Genomic DNA, 20,333 nt, shown 5'->3' with positions numbered 1-20,333 from the left:
GATAATTTGATTCCTGTTTCTTAAATTTCCCTGTAACCGAAGCTCCACGAGGACACTAGTCATGTCTGCTTTGATCTGTTGTAATCCAACACTTGTCATGTTTTATATCATATTATAATTACTTTTGTCTGTGCTACACCTCATCTCCACTACGTCTGAGACCCAAGGGAGCAGGTATTCTACCCTCCCCCCGTACGACAATGAGTCAAAACTCTGCAACCAGAGCTCGGATTGGTTTCCCAAGCTTCAGCTCAGTGATCCTGTCTCTCTGTTGGACAGAGCTGGCTGGAGCCCCACAGGCAATTTAACATGGACGTCATTCTTAAATTTGGACTCACCGTCCCTTCAATCTTCACAGAGCTCACTCACTGAACCAATGAGGACACGTGCGTTCCTCTAGGACCCAGGATCTCCTCTGCTGTGTCACAAATGATGTACAAGAAGGCATGACCTTACCCCTGCCATTGTATTATCACGGTGACAGAGGACAAAGGCTCCAGGCAGCATGGAGAGGCAAAAAGAACATGGGTAGGGGATCTGGATTCAAGCTACAGCTGTTCAATACTATTAACAAGAAAAAAAGAGGAGCACTAGAAAAGGGATTATTAAGCAGTATATGTGATGTTAAGACCATTTTATATATGCTTTTATTCCGTTTACAATAAATCTGTAGAGTGGGCATTACTATACCATTTTAATAACCAGGAAATAGAGATTCAGAGAGAATAAACCCCATACTCAAGGTCACCCTGCTGTTAGATAGCAGAGCAGAGATTAGAACCCAGATCTCTCTGACCTCAAAGTAGGGCTCTTTCTTTGTCCATCAGCTTGCCTTCTACCCTGAGCCTGCTGTGTGGTCTTGAAGAAGCTGCCTAACCTCTCTGATCCTTCGCTTCCCCACCTGTGATGGAGAGGATTTACCACACCTACCTCCAATAGCTGCCCTGAGGATCCAATGGTAAGACCATGCATATTTAAGGCAATATAGACATGCCAGTGATTCCTGTGCTCAAAATCCGCCAACAGGTAGATCAGAAAGCACAAATTCTTTTGTTGGTGTGTTTAAGACAGAAGAGAGGTCTTATTATTCCTGAAAGAGTTATCACAGCTGGAGAAGCATCAGTATAATTCCCGCAATAAAAGGGAATGTATGGCGGGTGGCGGGGGGATGCGGTGGGGAATCGAAGGTAACACAGCTCTCTCCTTTCCAACCCAGGCTGCCTTTACTTTGTACCAAGCTGCAATTTCAGATTAGATTGGTTATTTCTTCATCCCAGGTATGAGTGTTTATAGCCCAGCTGTTGGGAACCAGAGCAGAGTGGTTAAATACTTAAATACTGCTCTGCACCTTGGCCCTCCGCCAGCCGCCCAACAGACAACTCAGCCCGCCGTGCTCATCTCTTGGGAGCACTGTTTCCCCCCTAAACTGTGGCCCTGGGCTGCTTCCTGCCACCCCGCCCCACAACAGGGGCTGGTTTCCATGAAAACGTGTTGTCAACTCTCTGTACCGCGATCCGCCTAAGTCAATCAGAGTCACGGGGTTGGTGGTCGGCGTGAAATCCTACTTGGCCCCCGATGGTGGCACTTTTGCCACAACTCCAGCCCCCTATCTTGACTCAGTTTACCTGTTTGCTGAGATTTGCTTCTGAATGGGTTTCCTCCCACATTGAGCCCGGGGGTTGTAAATGCTCATGATGATCAGAAACCCAGTCTCTCTTTGCAGCAGAGGAAAGACAAGAGAGCAAATAATAAAGCCTGAGGGAACAGAGGGGGAAGAAGCCACATCACTGCCCTCAAAGAGTCAACAGTTTATAACGAGACAGAACTGTGAATGAATAAAAACAACAGTCATAGCTTCTAGAGTGCTTGGTGTGTGCCAGGCACCCCTCTAAGTGTGCTAAAGAATATAGCACATTTAAGTCTCACAATTCCAAGAGGAAGGTACTATTATTGTCCCCACCTTATAGATGAAGAAACTGAGGCTAGCTAAAATCGTGGTAGCAGTGGCAGGATCAGGAGGTTGGACATCAACAGTCTGTGCACTATATTATAGATTCTGTGATTACTATAGCCTCAAGGGTAGGCTCACGAAAGGGGGAGTTTTAAAGACTGTGTATGGACAAAGGTGTTCCGGGCAGATGCAACCACACGTGCAAAGGCCCTGAGGTGCCAGAGACCTTGCACATACAGGGAACAAGAAACAGCTCACTGCACTGGGAGCATAACAAGGCATGGGGGAGACAGAAGACGCAGAAGGGCGGAAGACACGTCATTGGGAAGGCGGGTTCTCGTTGGGCTGGAAAGAGCCCCAAATGTCAAGTTAGAGTCTTGGACTTTGACCGAGTAAGACAGGGACCTACTGGCAAGGGGAGTGACATGGACAGCTTGGAGTCAGGAAAGATCTTTCAGGCAGTAAGTAGTGTCAAGAAAGGGCCTGAGGGGGAGACCAGGAGACAGGAAAGGTGGGAGAGGCTGTTCTAGGACGGTGACTGGATGGAAGGAGTCACCACCTCCTTCTGTTTCCTGATTTTGGAGAGATATGGGGGCCCCTAAGGATCCCTGCACCCCAAGTGAGCCCAACACCAGAAGGGCTGTGTCTTGGCATTAGCATGCCTATAAGTAATCAATACCTGCTTATTAACTGTTTTGTTAACTCGCCCAAGGAATGAGAGTTGGCCCATTATACCTTAGAGAAGCCTTCCAAGTCTAACAATTCAAGTCCATTTTCTGGACACCTGCAAAGGGTAGGGAGCCATTCCTAGGCTGGAAGGAACCTGGAGGGCTTCTGGGTTTGTCTGCCTTGGGGAAATGACTCATTCTCCACTGGGAGTAAGCTGCATGGTGCCTGCCTGCCCACCTCCCCTCAGCTGTGAGGGTGACCCAGACTTGTGACACAACTTCACTTCCCCAACCGTGATTGGCCCAGGGGTGGCTCCATCAAGAGTTCTTTTGTGCAATCTGACACATGGGTGTCAGAGCAGGACCCTGCCCGTATGGTAGCCAGCATTCCAGACATCCCTAAGGAATGAATCTAAAAACGAAGCATCAGTGAGGGAAAAAGAACCAGAGGTAGAGAATGACCGATTCCTGAGCCTATTGATACGGGTGAGTCTGAAGTCAATCTGATCTATTTGCAACTTACACACCTTTTCTCTGGAGCCCCAGGCTGGTATGAGTTGGACTAAGGGTTGGAGGCAAGGGAGAGCAACCACATGAGAATCGTGTAACTTGAAAGTAAGGGTCGGGAGGTTCCCAAGCAAAACCAAGCTCTTACTGTAAGAAGAAAGAAATGGTTTCCGGGCTGGCAGAAAAACAATAGATGTACTCTACAGACTTCTGCAATACAAATGTTAAAATGAGATCAGTCTTTCAGACTCATTAGTCTCTGGGCTGGGTTACGTGGATGAGAATTCCTACAGGGTGAGTGCCCATGCCCTAAGATGTAGGGTGGTGGGTGGTAGGTGGCTCTCTTCATTTCAACCCGTTTTTAACCCTGCCTCCTTGTCACTCTGCCACCAAAAGCCACCGGGTCAGCGACAACACCAAGTTTTGTTTCTCTAAGCCCCAAGGCCTCTGCTTCTACCATCTCCTGACTTTGCCCTCGCATTAGCATTCGCGGACTCAAACTGTCACAGAGTCTCGGGTAATTAGAGGCGATAAACAAATGCTAATTAGCACTGGGGCTGTACCCACAGGATGCCAGGGGCAAAGACCCAAGCCTGGTGTTTGTGTTTCCAGCGTCCCTTCAATGCCCACCTCTAAGAATGCTTTCCGAAGCTTCTTTATGAAAGAAGGAGCTAGAGACAGTACGGCATTTGGGGAAAAGGCTCTCCGTCTCCGTCTTCCTGCTGCCTAATCTGTAGGCAACTTACCTTAGTCCCCCTGAGCCTCCACTTCCCCATCCGTAAAATGGGAATAGTAACCATCGACCTTAACATGATTTTATTACGTGAACCAAACACCGCGTGCAACATGGGCAACAGTTGGCACGTGTCATTCGGCAAGTGAGTTTCCGTGGGTATACAGTAAAACACAAGGGGGGAATCATGGGAGTTACAGGTGGAAATTTGGGTGTAGAGCTCTCTCTGCTCTGTCTGTCCCCACCACCACTCTCTGGCTTGTCGCATTCACAGTTCGCGTGTGGACCACCGCATTGCCCTCCCGCCGGGCTGCAATTCCTTCTGTATCTTGTCTCCCCAGATCATTCCGTGTTAGTGTCCCAGGATTGCCGTCACAAAGTGCCACAAAACTGGCAGCTGAAAACACATAACCATATTGTCTCGTGGCTCTGGAGGCTAGACGTGTGAACTCAGGCTGTTGGTAGGGCTGGTTCCTTCTGGAGGCTCTGAGGAGATTCCGTAGCCTGCTTCTCTCTGGCGCCTGCTTGCAAAGCCTGGGGGGATGCCCAGCCTTCCTTGGCTTGTGGATACATCCCTCCCACCTCTGGCCTTCTCCTTGCCCTTCTGAGTCTTTCACTGTCTGTCTAATCTCCTTCTAGCCTTTGCCCTTATAAGGACGCCTATCATTGCATTTGGGGCCCACCCAGGTAATCCAGGGTGATCTCAGCTCGAGATCCTGACATTAATTACATCCACAAAGGCCCTTTTTCCAAAATAGGTCAGAGTCACAGTTTCTTGGGGTTAGTGTGTGGATGTAGCTTTTTCTTGGTGGGGGGTGGCCAACTGTCCAACTACTACACATCTCAAACCCCACACCCCGTTTCCAGGTCAATCTGCCCCAACCCCACCTGTACTCCTGGCACCACAAAGCTTCCTGCCCAAATGGTCCACAAAGCCTTTTCATTTTCAACCTAAAAGACTGTGTTAATCGGCCACCTGTGCCCCCCCCCCCCGCCCGGAGCAGACCCCAAGCCTCTCTTCCCCTCATATGCCCTCAACGGGAGGTGCTGAGCTATCCACCTCCTCCTCCATCACTTCCGCTTCCTGCCTCTTGGAACGTCCTTCCATCCATATTCCCATCCTAGACTCTGCAGTAGTTTCCTGCTGCTGCAAAGTAACTGCCAGGGTAGGGGCTTAACACAATGTGCACTTGCTACCCCATGGTCTCTGCACATCGGAGGACTGGGGACAGCAGAGTTAGGGCCTCACAAAACCAGAGCAGGGTGTCCACGGGGCTGTGTCCTCAGATGGAGGTCTGACCGGGGAAGAACCCACCACCAAACTCATGCAGGTGTCGGTGGAATTCACTTCCTTGCACTGGAGGACCGAGTGCCCCGTGTTCTGCTGGCTGCTGGCTGGAGGCCACCTGTTGTTGGTAGAGGCCATCCTACTTCTAGGACATAGCATGCATCCTGCCCCCACTCAAAAGGAGAGGGTTGCACAGGACGTGGCAACCAGCAGGCTGGAATCTTGGGGCCACCTTGAAATCTGCCTGCCACAGATTCTATTTTTTTTTAACATTTATTTATTTTTGAGAGACAGCACAAGCAGGGGAGGGGCAGAGAGAGAGAGAGGGAGACACAGAATTGGAAGCAGGCTCCAGGCTCTGAGCTGTCAGCACAGAGCCCAATGCAGGGCTTGAACCCATGAGCCATGAGATCATGACCTGAGCTGAAGTCGGACGCTTAAGTGACGGAGCCACCCAGGCTCCTGTGCCTGCCACAGACTCTTACTTGGGCTTCAAAGGGGAGTATCCCTCTCTTCCTCCCTGACAAAGCCACTGCTGTTCCTATCCAGCTGAATCATCTCTCCCTCCTCCTAATTCCTGGTGGCTTTGTTTCTACCCCTCTTACAGCACTGACGGATTTATTTAAGAGGCAGCAACACAGCAGCATATAGGAGCAAAGGATAAGGTCTCAGGAGTTAGAACGCCCTGGATCCAACCTGGCTCCTTTACTTAGCGTGAGCCTGAGCTACTCAGCTTTCAACATTCAATTAGACACATGCAGAAGAATCTCTTCCTGGGTTATGATGATCAAAGATGCTAATTTCCCTACTGCTGTTCATGGCCTGTGGTTCACAGCAAGGATGAGGGATATTTTGTAGGAGTCAGGACAGGCAAGATTATATTGCAGTAACAAACAGCCCCTCGCCTGAAAAAACCCAGTGGCTTGAAACAAATGTTTCTTTTTTTTCACCAGCTGCATGCCCACTGAAAGTTAGCAGGGGAGTTCTGTGCATTTTAGTCTCTTGGGGTCCGAGAGATCGGGGGGCTCACCAAGCCAATCACTCTGGAATGATCCAGAAGTGAAATGGGGCACTCAGGCTCACAACACATTAGCCAGAAGGAGTCACATGATCCCACCAGGGGGCCAGGAAATAAAATGCCTCCCATGTACCTGAAGGAAGGAGACCCACAAGCAGGTAGTCATGATGTGATTTCTGTGAACTTAAAAGCTCCTTCTACCCTAAGGAAGAATATGTTCTCATCACCTTTTATCCATAAAAGCATGGATCACAGTAAGAACAAAATGTCAGGAAGCCTAACTTTAAGAAGAGAACAGTTTCAATGCACAGAAAAGAAGCCATCATCGTCTCTGTAATATAATTTGAGAAGACAGACGTTTCCATCTACCCTTAAATATTTCCCTTTTTCATGTGCTACCATGTCTCATATTTCTGCCATTAGCTTGATCCATTAGGGGCTTTTGAGGTGCATCTGCACAACCCAAGGCATGGGACTGCCCGAGCAGGGTAAGATATTTGCGAATACACCATTTATTCATTTAGGTTGTTACTAGGGCTGCTGTGCAACTTGCTGAACTCAGGGCCAGGCAACATGCTTGATGCTGGGTCTGTGTCTCATATGGACCCAATCCTCGCTTTTCACATAGCAGGCAGGGTCTGGAGAATGGGACAAAAGACTGATGCGTCCTGAAGGAGGAAATAATAATGCCACCCAAGAAAGTGCTTTCTGGGCGCTTGGCTGAGCAAACACGGATTTGTAAGATTTCATCCTTAGAGTAGGACGGGGACTAGAATTTCCTTCTATAGTAGGCAGATCTTAAAGGATTTTCCCTGCTTCTTTGTAGAATGGGCCCCTGTAGGGGATACAAGTACATTCTCAGGACTCAAATCACATGGGGTAAGAGGACAGAGAAAATGACAACAATCAAGGTTTTCCAGAGGCTGCTTCTCTACAAATCCTGCCTATCACTCATTAGCTTAACTTCCCTGGGTCCCAGAATCTTCTATCATAACTGTGGGCTCCTGAGTTCTCCCCAGGGGTTTGACCCTGGTCCTTCCTCTTCTCAGAATAAGAAGAGAGATACAGGAGTTTGGAGACACTGAACAGATTCCCTGCTAAAAACTAAGAAACTTAAAAAAAATTTTTTTAATGTTTATTTTTGAGAGAGAGAGAGAGAGAGAGAGAGAGAGAGAGAGAGAGAGTGTGTGAGTGGGAGAGGGACAGGGAGAGGGGGAGACACAGAATCCCAAGCAGACTCCAGGCCCCAAGCTGTCAGCACAGAGCCTGACATGGGGCTCGAACCCACAAACCGCGAGATCATGACCTGAGCAGAAGTCGGATGCTTAACTGAGAGAGCCACCCAGGCGCCCCCAAAACTAAGAAACTTTTGAATGAATGGATAATTTTTAAAAAATTCATTTTTGAGACAATTTTCAAAAAAGTTAAAGTTATTTTCAGAGCCAACTAATAGCACTGATTTGGACTGGGAACATGAGAGGCAAAGTCTCGGAAAACGTAAGCTATTAAACTCTATTAAAGACCCCGCGTGCATTTTTTTATGCAGACAAATAATTCCAACAGTTGGGTGTCGATGTGCGAACAGGGCTGGGCTCCCAGCACTTCGGGGGGTGAAAGAAAAGCCCCCGCAAACCGCAGAAAGCGCATCCTGCTCGCCTTGAGTGACACGCAGATGACGTGCGCTCGATGGTTTGGGACTTGGCAGCAAGGAGCAGTGGAAATAATTCTCTGGAAATGAAGAGAATCAGCAAAACATGAGGCAAAAAATAGACAAACGAACCAAGAGAGCAAAATGGAACGAGAGAAGAGACGGTCGGGAACGGGCCGCTTTCCTCTGCCTCACGTGGCTTTGGTGGCTTGCGGTAAATGAGTTTCTAACGATGTTTTTAAAGAACGGGTCTTATTTGGCGGGGCTGATGCAGCGCCTGTGGTTTCTGGGGCTGTGTCCTGGGGAACCTGATGAGAGCAGAAGGAAGAAACTTGGGCCCCGGTTGCCATTGCCTATGTCCTCCTGGGATGGACCCCCGCCAAACACCCGTCCCCACTCCCTACAGTGGAGAGTCAACCAGCTCCTCCTTCCAAGTGCCAGCAACACTGACCTTGGAGGGTCACAGACATTCAGTGACAATGCTGTGCTAATAAAAGGTCCTTTGAGTGCCCATGGGGTGCTGGGCGAGGTATTTTTTGAATGAATGAATGAATGAATGAATGGAGGATGAATGAGCGAGTGGAGCACAAGGTGCTCCGTGGTCCCATAGACAGAGCACACTCCCCTTGGGAGGGAGGAGGGAAGACGGAAGGCTTCCTGGAGGAGGTGATGCAGGAGAACTCAGGAAAAGAAGACACACAGGAGACTTTGAGGCAGAAGAGGAGACGTGAACGAATTCGTGAAGGACTGTTAAAAAGCACATCCCGCTCCAGGAATCTCTCATCAATTGGATTTGGGTGGAAGGTGTTGGGGGAGGAAAAGTAATTTTCCCCCTACTCTTGCAGACTCTTGGCTGAAACCCCCCTGTGATAAAAGATTAACAACAGACAAAGAAGCAGGAACTTAATAATATGCGTATCTCCTGTAGACAAGGGATCTACCCAGGAAACCCGAGTAACTCTCTGGATTGGCCCAAGCCATGAGCTTACACACCATCTCCAGCTAAAGACAAAAGAGATATTGGGGGCAGGGGGTGAGGAGGCCAGTTAGGGAGGCTGTCAGGAAAAGCACAAGGGTGAAGGCTGTTATGCAGATTTAGGTCTCTGTTTTCTTTTATGAAGAGAGTTTCTCCACTTCCTGGTACCAAGAGGAAGACCCCCCCCACCCCCCACAAATAGAGGTTTCCCCTATAAATGTAAAGTTCTCTTACAACAGGGTTAACTTCTACTTGGGTCTTCAGAGCTTCTCCTGTGTCTGCTGTTTCTTAAAAATAACCAGCCTAAAGGGGAACCTGGGTGGGTCAGTCGGTTAAGCATCTGACTTCAGCTCAAGTTACCATCTCACAGTTCGTCAGTTCAAGCCCCACGTCGGGCTGTGCACTAACAGCTCAGAGCCTGGAGCCTATTTCAGATTCAGTGTCTCCCTCTCTCTCTGCCCCTCCTCTGCTTGTGCTTTCTCTCTCTCTCTCTCTCAAAAATAAATAAATAAACATTTAAAAACAGTACCAGCCTAAAATAATCCTTATACCAACGTGGCATACTTTGGGGGTGGCACATTGTGACCCCCCTCCTTCAAGGATTTTAGAGGCAGGTGTTGGAAGCTGACAAGATGGCCCTTCCCGAGACATACTGTGTGCCTGGGGACATATGGCAATAGCTAAATATGGCTTTGGGTTATCACAACTGAAGCGGGGAGGCGGTGCCACCAGCGTCCAGGGGGATATGGGTCAGGGATGCCTCTAAGCTTCCTGCTGTGCAAAGGACGGCCAACCCCCAAAGCCGGTAGTGCAGCGACTGAGAACCCCTGCAGGATGCCAATCTTGTGGACAATCACATCTCATGCTTCAAATCTTTTCGTCCTTATCACAGCCCCACGAGTCATGGATTTACGCCCCTATCTCAGACACAGAAAACGAGGCTCTGAGAACTTTAGTCACTTGCCTGGAGTCACAGGGTAAGAGGCAGAGTGTGGATTTGCACTCAGGCAGCCACACTCCAGCTCCTTGCTGATAACAAGCAGGATAGAGAAACCCATGGCCCTGCTGTGACGGTCTTTGGATGCATGTTACAGAGTCTGGACACAGAGCTGTTCTGCAACACCCGAATATGTTTCATGTACAGATTGGGCACCTTCTCACTCCCCCAAGTACTTTGCCCCTAAGAAGTGAGTAGATTCGAATGAGTTTTCCACCTGTAAGCACAGAGAGCAGAATATTTTTCTTTCTTTTTTTTTTAATATTTATTTATTTTTGAGAGAGACAGTACGTGAGCAGGGTAAGGGCAGAGAGAGAAGGAGACACAGAATCCAAAGCAGGCTCCAGGCTCTGAGCTGTGAGCACAGAGCCCAATGCGGGGCTCAAACCTACCAACAGTGAGATCATGACCTGAGCTGAAGTCAGACACTTAACTGACTGAGCCACCCAGGGACCCCCAAAGCAGGGGATTTTTCCATACGCTCATTGTGTTACCCCCCACCTCCCTACCCAAGCCAGGCAAGCACTAGCCTATCACTAAATACAACGGCAAGAGCAACTTAAGTGGCTTAAGATATAATTAATGGAAGTCTCCCCTGTGGCTTCAGTCTTTCCCTCCCGTGTGGGAGGAAAAGCGAGTCCTCGTGTGTTCTGTTATTATGACACTTCCCTGAAACGCTAATCATATACAGGGTGATCTCTCTGCAGGTCACGTGGAGGTGCGGGGTTCCAGCGCGTGCTTGTCTGTCTGCCAGCTCTACTTATCCTCCTAAGGGAGTCACGCGGGCCGGCTCCCCTGAGCAGCGTGGGCCACCGCAGCTTGGAAAAGAGGATGCTGCCTCTGGCCTCACGGCAGCAGAGAGCAGCTCAGAGTATTTGCAGGCGGCCATCCAAAAATAGGAGTTCAGGACAGGGATCGGTCCTGCAGCCTTTCCCTGGAGGCCAGCCTCGGCACAGGACCTTCTCGGGCTAATCTCCCCAGTCTCCGCCACAGTCTGGAGAGGCGGGAATCAACCCTCCCGTTGCACAGATGAGGGGACCGATGCTCCAAGGATCCGAACTGTAAACGTGCAGCTCGCATGCGGGGTCAGGCACTTGACTCACACGGGGTGTAAAGAGTTAACAACCTGGCCATTCATTTAAAGGGTTCAGAACACAGCGACTCCCGGCTTTGTACCCTGGACTTGGCACGGTGCCTTTGCTCAGTAAAGATGGAACCAGTCACATCAAGCAAACAGATCACAGACAAATGACCCCTATAGGGAGGCCCCTGACTCTGATTTCATTCCTTGTTCTGTAAATACGTAACTCTAACGGGGTGATAGACAGCGGTGGGGTTTCTCTATTCGTGACTCACTGAGAAGAACACGGGCTCTGACACAGCAAGGTTTCGGTTTGAATCCTGGCTCCGCCCCTCCCAGGCTGTGTGACATAGGGCTAGTGCGTTCACCTCTCTGAGCCTCTGTTGTGTTGCCTATAAAATGGGGATAACCTCCACTTTATGGAGCCACTATGAGATAAACCAAGAGAAGAGGAATTCTTTTATTGAACTTTTAGCACACACATGAGATGTGATTTAATTCCCCAACCATGTTTTTCTCAATGCTCTTACTCATTTCAACACTAAGTTCTATTTTCCCTTTGAAAATTAAAGAAAGTTAGGCTCAGAGAAGTTAAGTCACTTGCCTAAAGACACACAGCTGGGATTTGAATGCAGAGCAAACTCCACATTTGCCTCTTTCTGATATGCCTGGATGCTTTCGAGGAGAGCTTGAGAATCTGGAATTTTGATTCCAAATGTAGAGGTTTTGGGGTAAGAAGGGGTCGAGGAAATGTTTCAAATGGATGGGAAGTAGAGGAGAAAAATATCTGTCTTTTAAAAGTCAGAGTTTAAAAGGTCAGAGCTGGAGAGAAGCTGATTTGCCTCTAGGTCTGTTGTATCTGAGGCTTTACTCTCTGGAGGCAGTGAGTACAGGACATCAAATCCCTTCTCTGATGGGAAAGGATCATAGAACAACAAAAAGAGACAGATGGGATGCAAACAGAAGTATGTTATTGCCTGGAATGAAACACTGATATGCAGTCTAGAGGAAAAACAGGCTGAGGGGTTAAACGGCTGATCTATAGAAACTTGCACCCATAATATGTAAAAAGCTCTTCCAAATCAATAATAAGAAAACCACCTGATTTTTAAACTGGCAAGAGATTTTTTATTTTTTTTTTAAATTGTTTTAACGTTTATTTATTTTTGAGACAGAGAGAGACAGAGCATGAACAGGGGAGGGTCAGAGAGAGAGGGAGACACAGAATCTGAAACAGGCTCCAGGCTCTGAGCTGTCAGCACAGAGCCCGATGCGGGGCTCGAACTCACGGACCGCGAGATCATGACCTGAGCTGAAGTCGGCCGCTTAACCAACTGAGCCACCCAGGCGCCCCAAACCAGCAAGAGATTTAAACAGACATATCTGCAAAGATGACACACAGATTGCCAGTAATTACCTGAAAAGACTCAATATTGTTAGCCATCAGGGAAAGGCAAATCAAAGTCATGATGAGATGCCCCCGTGGAAACAACTCAAATGTCCACCAACTGATGAATGGATAAACAAAGCATGGTCCATTCACACTGTGGAATATTATGCAGGCACTAAAAGGAATGAAATACTGCTCTGTGCTACAGTACGGATGAAGCTCAGATCATTTTCCTAAGCGAAAGAATTTGGGCACAAAAGACCACACGTTGTTTAATTTAATTTACGCGAATTTTTCAGAAGAGGCAAATTTATTGGGACAAAAGGTAGATGAGTAGTTACCTAAGAGATAGGGTGAGGGAGGGGGAAATGGAGAGCGACTGCCTGCCAATGGGCATCAGATTGCTTTTTTGGGGTGATGGGAATATTCTAAAATTAGAATATGGTAATGGTTGCATACTTCTGTAACTAGGCTAAACATCACTGAAGTGTAGCCTGATAATGGATGGATTGTACAGGATGAAAATTACAGCTAAAGCTGTTGAAAGAGGTCTGGGCCACTGCTACAGCCAAAGAGGGTCACCACTGGACCCCAAGCAGTCTGACCTCTTGTCCACCGCACAGCACAGCCTTACTCCAGCATGAGGCTAAGTTCTAAACTCGCTGGGTCACAGAAGCTTTTTCTCATGGGGCCCAGGAACCCAACTTGGAAAAGGCCAGGAATGACGAGCCCCCGGCTTTGTTGCTGATGGAGTGCTTCCAGAATGGCATCTGTCACCAGCCGGCCCAGAGGCCAGAGGGGACCCGCCCGATAACATCTCCAGTGTGATTAAGTCAGCAGTGTCCAATGTGCCTGCTAGATTTGTATCAGGGCTCCCCCCCCCCCCAACCCCCACCGTCTGGCTGGCCATTCATCCAGGACTTTGCAGGACTGGGCAGTCAAGTAATTCATTGCTGTATCAATAAAACTGAGGTTTGGCCATCTTCTGATGAATTACGTTGTTTAAACGAACTTAACAGCTGCATTAAAGAAAGAACACAAGGGGAATCAATAAAGGCGAATCTCCTCCATCGGAGAGCCAGCATTTCCCGTGGACTGGAGGTCAGCGTGGACATGAGCACTTAGCACACAGCAGAGAGGCTGTTTGTCACCAGCAAGTCCTTACGTAGGGTATGTGCAGGCTTGTAAAACAAGAAGAGCTGAATCCTGGGACCCGGAAGCTGTAGAATGTGGTTACGACCGAGCCCAGGCTCTGGAATTACTGAGACCCTAGTGCAAATACCAGCTGCTCTATTTCCTAGCCATGGGTTTGGGCAAGCCACCTAATTCGGGCCTCAGTTTCTCTTATCTGCAGAATGGGGATAATAGCAGGACCCATATCTTAGTGCTGTTATAAAGATGACATTAGATAAAAATGGAGTAACACTGCAGTTCTCGCCAAACAGGTGCTCAGCAAATGTTTGTGATGCATCATGTAACATTGTTCTCTTAAGATGTTTCTAGAAACAGGGCCTCGTCTTTTCCATCCTCCTCCACGACAGGTGACATAGTTGCCTTTTACATTTAATTTCTTAAACATTCGTGAATGTGCTACAGCAGAATACCACACACTCAGTGGCTCAAACAACAGACATTTCTTCCTTCCTGTTCTGCAGCCTGGAAGGCCAAGATCAAGGTGCAGGCAGGGTCTGGTTTCTGGTTTCTCTCCCTGGTTTGCAGACAGTGCCTTTTCACCACGTCTTCGTGCCAGAGAAAGGAAGCTGTGTGTCTCTGCCTCTTCTAATAAGGGCATGATTCGAACCCAGGGGCCCACTTCCTGATACATCATACTGGGGATGAGGATTACAACATAGGAACTTAGGGACACACAACATCCAGTCCACGATGATCCGTATACTGATGTTAACACCTGATCCTAATTCTCTCATGCTGTCCTTCTGCAGGGACATCCCACCCTGTTCCCACCCTTACCCCTGGCAACCTCAGACCTGTCTCCCTCCCTACAGCTTTGTCTTCTGGAGAATGCCACATCAGCAGGATTGCACAGAATGGAACATTCTGAAACTGGCTCATTGCATATCATTTTACTCTTTAAAAAAATTTTTTTTAATGTTTATTTATTTTTGAGAGACAGAGAGAACACGAGCAAGGGAGGGGCAGATAGAGAGGGAGACACAGAATCCGAAGCAGGTTCCAGGCTCTGAGCTGTCAGCACAGAGCCCAACGTGGGGCTCAAACGCACAAGCCGTGAGATCATGACCTGAGCCAAAGTCAGATGCTCAACCGACTGAGCCACCCAGGTGCCCCATCATTCCACTCTTTTTACTCGTGAGTCATATCCCACTTTGTGTGGATATGCCACCCAGTTTATCTGTTCCTTCAGTGGAGAACATTTGGGCTGTCTGGGTTTGGGATGTGATGAACGGAGTTACTATAAATGTTCACGGACAGGCTTTTGTACATAAACTTTCATTTCTCTAGAATGAGTAACCCAGCAGTGAGAACTCTGGGCCATATACTAAGTATATGTTTCTGTTCACTTAAAACTACCACTCTGTTTTCCAAAAAACATTTTCATTGGCCCTAGAAAAGTGTTCTTGTTTTCAAATGTTTTTTTAAAGACATTTTAAATTTTATTTATTGTTTTAACTTATTTTAATGTTTATTTATTTTTGAGAGAGAGACAGGGGACAAGCAGGGGAGGGGCAGAGAGAGAGAGGGAGACACAGAATCTGAAATAGGCTCCAGGCTCTGAGCTGTCAGCACAGAGCTGGACGCGGGGCTCCAACCCACGAGCTGTGAGATTGTGACCTGAGCCGAAGTCGGATGCTTAAGTGACTGAGCCACCCAGGCACCCCTGTTTTTAGTAGGCTCCACACCTAACATGGGGCTGGAACTCATGATCCCAAGATCAAGGGTTGCACGCTCTACCGAGGGAGCCAGCCAGGTGCCCTAACTGGTTTGTCTGAAGCCAGTGTTTGATATGGACACCACTGTCTCCTTCTGCCAACTCTGTATATTTAGTGGAACCTCCTCGGAGTTTTAGGTTGAATTTCCCTCCTGGCTAATGGTCTTGAATATCAGTTTCCTGTGCTTATTTGACGTGCACCTGCCCTCTTCACACAAAGTGTCCGTTCGTATCTTTTGCTCATTTTGTAACATAACTGTTTTCCAGCAGCTGGGTTTGAGAGCTCTTTTTACGTCGTGGATACGGGTCCTTCATCGATCACACGGTCTGCAAACTCTCATGGTCTGTCCGTCTTTTTGTTCTCTTCATGGCCTCTTTCACAAACAATGGACTGAAATTTTGATGAAGCCCAGTTTACCAATTTGTCTATGGGAACGTGCTTTTGGCATTGTGTCCCTCTCCTCCCCCATTTGCCTCTAGAAGTTTTACAGTTTTGCTTTCTACACCTAGATCTATCATCCACTGTAGGCTAATTTTCACATAAAGGTGTGAGGGGCAGGTCAAGGAGTACTTTTGTGTGTGAACAAGTCCACCTGTTCCAACACCACTGTTTGAAAAGAAGACCCTTCTCCATGAAATGTCTCTGACCCCTTGCCAAAAATCGACTGGACACATTTACCTGGGTCTATTGCTGAGCTCTCTATTCTTGTTCATCGATCTATGTATGCCACTCCCATAGTGTGTTATTACTGTAACTTCTAGTAAATTTTAAAACGGGGTGGATGACTCCTCTAACTTTAATGTTTTCAAATTAGTTTGGCTCTTCTAGGTTCTTTTACTTTCCACATAAATTTTAGATTGGGGTCGAGACATTATTTTTTGCAAGGTTATTCTCCTCTCCTCTCCTCTCCATTCCTCTCCTCCCCTCTCCATGCCTCTCCTCTCCTCCCCTCTCCTCTCCTTCCCACCCCTCCCCCCTCCTCTCCTCCCCTCTCCATTCCCCTCCTTTCCTCCCCTCCCCTCCCCTCCCCTCCCCTCCTCTCTTTTTTTATACATCCACGTCCATGCAGGTTATCTGTCAGTCTCTTCTGGGTGAGTTTGATAGATTGCGCTTTTTAATTTTTTTTTTAACGTTTATTTATTTTTGAGACAGAGAGAGACAGAGCATGAATGGGGGAGGGTCAGAGAGAGGGAGACACAGAATTGAAACAGGCTCTGGGCTCTGAGCTGTCAGCACAGGGGCCCGATGCGGGGCTCGAACTCACGGTCCGCGAGATCGTGACCTGAGCCGAAGTCGGCGCTCAACCGACTGAGCCACCCAGGCGCCCCATGGTAGATTGCGCTTTTTAAGGAAACCGGTCCATTTCCTCTAAGTGCTCGAATTTATACATATAGGTTTTTGTGGGGTTCTCATATTAGCCTTTTAATAGCTGTGGGGTCTGTAGTGTTATCTCCTCATTCATTCCTAACATTGGTAATTCGTGCCTTTTCACATTTCTCTTTTCCAGAGTTGGAGGTTTATCCAGTGTATTGATTTTGTTTTTCAAAGACCCAGTATCTTGGTTTCATTGATTTCCCCCCCCACCCCCCCACACTCCTCTTCTGTTCTCAAGTGCATTGATTGTTACTTTCTCTTAATCATTTCCTGGTTGCAAGCAAATGTAATAACACTGTTCTATTTGCTTTGGGATATTTTGCTCATTACTTTCAAGTATCTTAAAATGGAGGCTTAGACCATTGATTTAAGACCTTCCTTTTTTTCATGTTTATTTACTTTGAGAGCGAGCGAGTGAGCGCACGTGAGCAAGGGAGGGACAGAGAGAGGGAACCCAACGCAGGGCTCAAAGGCATGAACTGTGAGATCATGACCTGAGCTGAAATCAAGACTAGGTCGCTTAACCAACTATGCCACCCAGGTGCCCCAACCTTTCTTCTTTTTCAATGTGAGCATTTAATGCTATAAAGTTCCCTCCACATACTACTCTGTTTCCATCGCACAGATTGTTATGTGCTGCATTTTATTTTCATTCGGTTCCAAATAATTTCTAATTTTCCTTGAGATTTCCTTTGAACCTTTTTTTTTTTTTAGCATCCCATTTTTGTTTATAAATGGCGGTTCTGAGTATATCAATTGTATAATTTTGTTTTTGTAGTGGTTGCTCTAAAAATACTTAACTTCACAGTGTATTTAAGAGTCAGTTTTTACCAGGTCAGGTGGAATATGGAAATAGTACCACCATTCAGGTCTCTTTGCTCTCCCCCCTCACAACATCAGGTGTGGCTTAAGTATCACATCTGCATACAATATAAATCACTATAAATCCCACCAGACAATGGTATTTTGCTGGGTTTCAGTAACTCTATTTTAAAGAATTCAAGAGAAGAGTAGCTTATCATATTTTACCCAGATATTTACCATTTCTGTGGTTCCTTTCTTTCTTAAATTTTTAAAAAATGTTTCCTTACATTTGAGAGAGAGAGAAAGAGAGAGAGAGAGAGAGAGAAAGAGAGAGAGAGAGAGAGAGAGAGAGCGCGCGAGCGGGAGGGGCAGAGAAAGCGGGAGACACAGAATCCGAAGCAGGCTCCAGGCTCTGAACTGTCAGCACAGAGCCCATTGTGCGGCTTGAACTCACAAACCAGGAGATCGTGACCTGAACCGAAGTCTGACTGAGCCACCCAGGCACCCCTGTGGTTCCTCTTTCATTATCAATGTCGTAAATTTTTTTTCTGGTGTCATTCCTTAACCTAAAGAATTTCCTTTGCAATTTTTTTTTTTTAAAGAAGATCTTCTGGCAACTAATTTTCTTATTTTTCCCTCACGTAAGGGTGTCTATATTTCACTTTCATCCTTGAAGGATATTTTCCCTATATATCGAATTCTGAATTGACAGTCCTTTTTGTACATGTTAAGAATAATGTTCTACATCCTTCTGGCCTCTGTAGTTTTTAATGAGAAATCCAGTCACTCAACTTGTTGCCTTGTAAATAATACACATTTCTCCCCTCTTCTTTCCAGATTGTTTCTTGATTAAAAAATGTGTTTAACTGAAGTACTGTTGACACACAATGTTACATTAGTTTCAAGTGTATCACACAGTTGATTTTACATTTATAGGTTTTGCCGTGCTCACCGCGAGCATTGCGGCACACAACACTGTTACAGTATCATTAACTCTGCTCCCTATGCTGTATCCTTATTCTCTGGACTTACTCTTTCCACAACTGGAAATCTGTACCTCCTACTCCCCTTCATCCATTTTGTCCACCTTTGTTTCGAATTTTCTGAAGTTTATGATGTATCCCGGCAAGACATCTTGGGGGTCATCCTGTTTGAAGTTTACCAAGCTTTTGCAGGCTTATGTGGTTTGGAGGGGGGAGGAGTTTTCAGCAACTATTATCAGAAATATTTTTTCCACTCCACACTTTATTCTGTTCACAGTGTGAACGGCAAACATTTTAGTATTACCTGTGCGAGGGTGTTTTCAAAAATCTTGTCTCTGTGGTTCAGACTGGAGAATTTCCACTCATGTGTCTGGAGGTTCAGGGACTCTTTCTTTCATTATTTCCATTCTGCTCTTCATTCTTCCAGGAAGCTTTTTAACTTTCCGCTCTATTTTCAAGTCTAAAATTTCCATTTGGCTCTCCTTTCTAGCTTCTATTTCTTTGCTGAGACTTTTAATATTTTCACTCATGTCAAGAGTGAGTGCCTCCTGGAGCAGCTTTGTCACCGTCGCTTTAATGTCCTTCCAACAGCCATGTCATCTTGGTGATGACATTTGTTGGATGGTCTTTTCCCATCCAAGCTGAATTTTTCTCAGTTCCTGAAAGACTGGGTAATTTTGTATCGTATCCTCATTTTATATTATGAGACTAAATGTGGTTTAAATCTTATCAAAAATGTTGATATTTTGGGGGCGCCCGGGTAGCTCAGTCGGTTAAGCGTCTGACTGCGGCTCATGTCATGATCTTGTGGTTCGTAGGTTCAAGCCCTGCATCAGGCTCTATGCTAACAGCTCAGAGCCTGCAGCCTGCTTCAGATTCTGTGTCTCCCCCTTTCTCTGCCCCTTCCCCGCTCACACTCTCTCTCTGCCTCTCAAAACTGAATAAACATTAAAAACAAAAAAAGAATGTTGATATTTTTGTCTTAGTGGACAAGTGACTGTTGGCTCGAGGCCACAGGTTGCTGGTGCCCTTGTATGGGTTATGGGTTCAATGTCACCCCCACTTTCAAAGTGTATGCAGTGCTATTTGGAGGAGTGCTGGCACAAGCCACCCACAGTCATTCCGGGATCCAGCCAATGGTCTGTCTCACTGTAAAGAACCAGGTCCACATGCACACGGCTCATGCATGAGCCCAGGAGTTCAGACAACATCATGGAGGCATTTTCCCAAGCTCCCACCCCTCTTCCCAGTACCTTTTGCTTCCTTGGTGCTCTGTCTTTGGGCCTCCATCCAGAGTTGGCTTTGTTGTCCTTAGTCTGCTGAACACTCCCATGGATGTGTGAGAAAAACGGAAGCAGCAAGCTTTCCCCTGGCCTTCTTGGGACCACAGCCTCCGCCCATCAGAGGCTCCCTGCTGCTTCTGCCAGGAGACCCTCTTCGGGTTCCTGGAGCCTGACGTACACGACTTGTCCTGGCACTCTCTGCCTTAGCTGATGTCTGCATCCTGGTTTGGGGACTACTTTGAGTCCAGGCTAGGGGACGCCAGAGGAAACGATGCCAAACGTACTGGTGATCCTGTGGCACGTCCGATGACAGTCTTCCCTCCGATCCGCCTGCGACTTTTTACTTTTCCGAGTCCTCAAAAGCTGATCCACACCGTAGGCCCAGATTTCGCAGCTCTCGCTCTTCAGTGAGAGAGGCAGAAAGTTGCATACTCGCCCTATGTTACCCAGAATTGGAAACTTCTGGCTGTGTTTTTCAAGCATGGCAATATCCTTAGAGACTAGAAATAGTTAAGGGCTTTTTCATCAGAGTGAGTGTAACTCAACTTTGAAACCTGGTTCTTAACCTGGGTCTGTCCCAATAACTTGTGAAATTAATTGTAGAGAGCAATCTGATGGTCACCAGAGGGCAGGGGGTGGGGGAAATAGGTGATGTGGATTAAGGAGGGCTCTTGTCATGATGAGCACAGGGGGATGTATGGGACTGTTGAATCACTATGTTGC

The sequence above is a fragment of the Panthera tigris genome, chromosome E3 (genome assembly GCF_018350195.1).
Source record: "Panthera tigris isolate Pti1 chromosome E3, P.tigris_Pti1_mat1.1, whole genome shotgun sequence".
Taxonomy (NCBI): Eukaryota; Metazoa; Chordata; class Mammalia; order Carnivora; family Felidae; genus Panthera; species Panthera tigris.
This window is presented reverse-complemented; position numbering follows the sequence as displayed.